The sequence below is a fragment of the Trachymyrmex cornetzi genome, unplaced genomic scaffold (genome assembly GCF_001594075.2).
Source record: "Trachymyrmex cornetzi isolate Tcor2-1 unplaced genomic scaffold, Tcor1.1 scaffold1103, whole genome shotgun sequence".
In the NCBI taxonomy this organism is placed as follows: Eukaryota; Metazoa; Arthropoda; class Insecta; order Hymenoptera; family Formicidae; genus Trachymyrmex; species Trachymyrmex cornetzi.
Window position 1 is genome coordinate 28253 of NW_017295658.1, and position 4826 is coordinate 33078.

At 31.1% G+C, this 4826-nt stretch overlaps 1 pseudogene; it reads right to left on the bottom strand.

Moving 5' to 3' along the window:
- Nucleotides 1-446: 446 nt before the first annotated feature.
- On the bottom strand, nt 447-1106 carry LOC108763282 (putative uncharacterized protein FLJ37770; annotated as a pseudogene).
- Between the last annotated feature and the right edge of the window lie 3720 nt (nt 1107-4826).

The window sequence follows — 4826 nt, forward strand, 5'->3', positions numbered from 1 at the left end:
TACCGTTACAGTTACCAAAGAAAAAAGTAACGCAGTTACCAGTAAAGTTACCAAAAAAGTAACTTGTAACTGTAACTTTGTTACAATTAACGAGTTACTTCCATTCCCTGACCAAACCATTTTCTTGTGCATTAAAAAGAGTAAAAGATGTATTATATCCCTAGCATCTATTGATTCATATACGAGGTCTGTTCAAAAAGTATCGCGAATTTTGTGTTTTTTCAAAAATTATTTATTTATTCATGAATATCTATTTTATCCCCTTCAAAGTAATCCCCATCAGATATTATACACTTGTGCCAATGTCTTTCCAGTCCTCGAAGCACTTCAAAAAATCGTTTTTTGTGATCTTGTTCAGCTCCTCCTTCGATGTCGTCTTTATCTCCTCAATCGTAACGTAGCGTCGTCCTTTCATGGGCCTCTTCAGTTTCGGGAACAAGAAAAAGTCAGAGGGGGCCAGATCTGGGGAATACGGTGGCTGCGGCAGAGTCCAACAGCTCCTTAGCAATGTTAATACGATGCTGTTTTTGATCGAAATGTGCCAATTTTGGCACGAATTTCGCGGCGACCCGTCTCATACCCAAATCATTGGTAAAAATCGAATGGCACGAGGCAATCGATATGTTTAAGTCCACAGCAACTTCTCTGACGGTGATTGGACGATTGGCCAATACTATTTTCTTCACTTCATCAATGTTTTCGTCTGTTGTTGACGTGCTCGGGCGTCCGGCACGCTCTATTCGTTCACATCCTCTCGGCCCTCTGAGAACATTTTGTACCACCGATAAACGTTGCTTCGGTCCAAGGTAGCTTCACCATATGCCACAGTCAACGTTCGGAATGCGTCCGCGCACTTAATTTTGTTTTTCACACAAAATTTGATACAGATTCTTTGTTCCATTTTTTGGAATAAACAAAAATCGAAGACGAACCAAAACACGTGCAAGCAAAGCAGCTGTCAAAAATTAACTGAACATTCAAAATGGCCGAACTTGTCGGCATAAGTGAGAGACATGAGTACCAACATAACGCCACAAAAAAATCGAAAATCGAATATACGTAACCCGCGGAAATTCAAAATTCGCGATACTTTTTGAACAGACCTCGTACGTTTTATATACGTTTTCTATACGTATCTAATGTTCAACAAACATTTAAAGAAGCTTCTATCAACATGTGATCCTGAGGACAGTGCGACAAAAAATCACTTTTTTATTTTCTTTCTGAAATGTGACAGTTTATTTCCTGAAGATTTTTTCGCACTGAACACGATGTTATTGCCAGAATTAACCCAGCACATTAGGATTTTGAGTAAATTGGAATGAAATAGGCAAAAATAATGTTTTTGGTCAAAATTAACAAAATTTTGCAACAAAAAGGAAACTGATTTTTAAATAAAATGAGCGGCACGTGAAAATATAATTCAATAGTTTTCAAACGAACTTCGGTTCATGATAGTACGACTATTTTTTATCAAGTAATAGCTGTTTGAATTTTAGATTTTTTGTAACATTCCATGTTTACAATGTTATCCACACACACAATATTTAGTCCATATTTCTGTCAATTGATTAGAAATGCAGCATCGTCGAATAGTATGCGCCATCGCCAACAGAGGAATGCATTCAGTTAAATTTCTCGATTAAAAAAAATAATGTAGAATAGAATAAAAGACACCAAAGAGAACAGAAGCATTAAAAGATTTTTCAGGTGTTTTAATAAAATAATTTTTTGAAGTGAACCTCAAGGGCTCTAAGATGAAACATAATAAGAGAAAACATAATACTTTTTTGAAATATTTACCGAGAAAATGAAATCTCCTAATACTTTATAATGTTATCACGCTTATTACACTTAACCAGGATTTCGATCACATTTTGTTTACGTTCAGATAGTTCGACAACACTTGTTCAATTAAAATTAGGGATGCACCGAATCGTAAAATTACTGGATGCCGAATATCAAATATCCGTTATCCGATCGAATATCCGAGAAGGTAATTTCTTCAAGTCGGATATTCGACATTTTCCGGATATCCGGAATTCTGAGACAGTGTCTTTTAAAAAAGAAAAAAGCCTATAGAGAAAAAGATCGTAACTTTGTACCAATGTATGAGATATTATAACATCATGTGAATATGCATACTTATTTCTAGAAAAATTAATGATATCAAATTTCAACCGGATATATTCCCGCATATTAATGATATTCTAGCTATCCGGTCGGATAGTAAACAAGTGCCAGATAGTACCGGATACCGGATATTTTCCGGATATCCGGTGCATCTCTAGTTAAAATACCGACAGATTACTTGCAACTTATGGGAGTAAGACTTTAGGCGAAAACTGTTTCCATGGTATTGCCGTGTGATTTCTAACAACAAATACGATCGATTTACAAGAGGGCAATTGTTGCTCATAAAAGTTTGTAACGTCCTTCAAAAATCTTTAGGAAATGTAATATCTCACTTCTGACAGATTTTTCTTGTAGCATTGCGTTATAGATTCTGTACCTGTATAAAAACTGTCAGGAAGATTAAAGATTCATTGAACATCTGAAAAAAATATGTTATACTTTCATTATACTTAATGAAAATATTTGTGTTAAATTATTTATAAGAATAAAAGAAGATTTTTATACATAAAATAACCATGAAAGATAAACAAATGCATTTAATTTAAAAGTGATTCTAATATAATGTTGTCATTTATTATAGATATTTATGTAATTTGCAGGATTGAATGTAGAAGTGTTTGTTCTGTTATATATATATATATTCTTTTATTACATAAGATTATAATTTTATTTATAATAATATAGGACGTACCTGGTAAATGAAATTATATCCATAGCAGAAATATCCCACACCAAATTTTACCTTCCTGAGTTTGATTTGCAATATAAATTGTAAAATCTATTTGAAATTAAATAATTAAATAAAATAATTGAAACGTTTTGTTAGATATATAACACTATCTTTCATGAAAGTTCGGATACACGCTTAAGCTCTAAACGACTATGTAAAAAATGAAGGCACTGTTATAAAACATCAAATGTATAACATTGTTAGATATCAAAGGAGCAATCCTATCCCTTAAGTTAAATAACATTTTGTTATTTTTAATAAACAATTTAACTTCAATATGTGTAAAATCCATCCAATTTCCAGTTTCAGAGTAAATAATGTTAGCATTAATATTTAATTTTTAAATTTAATATATTCTCTTGAGTTAAACCATTTAACTCCATTATTTTAGTTCTAGTTGAGTAAACGGCATATTGAAAAAAATCAATGGCGATGTATAAAAATGATTGAAAGTAATTCAAATTGTATATACAATTCAGCATTTTGAATTTGATTTTTGAATCTAATAGTAGATATATTCTTTTATATACATGTTTTAGACTATTTGTACGTATAACACTAATTGCAAAAGTTTCATAAAATGTTTTCAATTTTATGTGCTAAAATGGATAGTGTTTATTTTGTAAGACACTGATAGTATAATCGATAAATTACAAATATTCGCTTTTGCGTATAAAATAAAAAATGATTCATAAAACTTCCTAGCCCATCCTACCTATGGCGTTAGCATGTGTGAATAAGTATCCTAATGTCCTAACGTGCATAAATAGATAATACAATTGCTGTTTTAATTATAATAAAAGAAAACGGATGCTTGACAAATCAAATAACAAAAACGAATAATACAATTGCTATTTTATAATATCCCAATTTTTACATAATCATTCGATCAAATTTATGCACATGCCTGAACTTCTATGAGCGAAGGTAAAATTACGCATATAATAATTAAAATTCTACATAAAATGTTATCATTATTTACCAGGTTATGTAACTCTTCATCGAGATTATAATTGGACAATTTGTGAAGAATTGCTACTGTCTCGTTTATCTAAAATTGTTTTTATGCAATATGAAAATTTTTTTAATAAAAAACGGAAAATTTTGTACTCAAAAGATTGCGTCATTTGGAAGAAGGCTTCGATATTTGTAATTTTAATGTTGCGAAATTGTTGCTTGTGCTTTTAATTCTAGTTATCAATAATTATAGTTATAAATAATTAATAATGTTTTAATTTTACTGTACCTTATGGTAAATAGATTGACATATGTAGTTTGATGTAAGAAATAAGATGGTGAACAAAAAAAAATCAACTAAATCCATTATAATATCTCCTATACTATATCCAGAATTACTAGGTATCCTGAATTTTTGATATCTTAATATATAATGTATATAGTTATAAAAGACTATAATTGCTACGAAGCTCCATAATATTTGAAGTATCATTGGTATTTTGAATATTTTGTTTAGTTTGTGAGATATAAGGCATAGTTGTAGGTGAACGTGCCTATAAAGAAATCGTAACTGTTTTAATTAATAAAACCATAGAGACACATAGGAGAAGTACTAACATTGAACAAAATAAATTATTATTATCGTAATATAGAATTAGAATTACAGGACAATATAATTGTAATTTGCGATTGGTACAAAATGTGTAATTATTTTACATACAGTTGAAATTAATTAAGGCTCCTGAGTACTCAGCCAAGAACTCCGCGTTGACGATAGTGACACAGAATCAAACGACGGTCTGACGAAACCGGTAGCTACATTTAAGCACAAAGACAAAGAGCATGGACTGCTCGATCGTATCTAACAAGAGGACCAGATGACTCACCCTAGGATTGACCCCAATTTATTTAGTTATTCTGGAAGTGAAAAAAAAAGATACGTGTCCCGATGTTTGATTGAATAGGCCTTAGTTTCGGAGTAATAAATTTATGAAAATTGGCC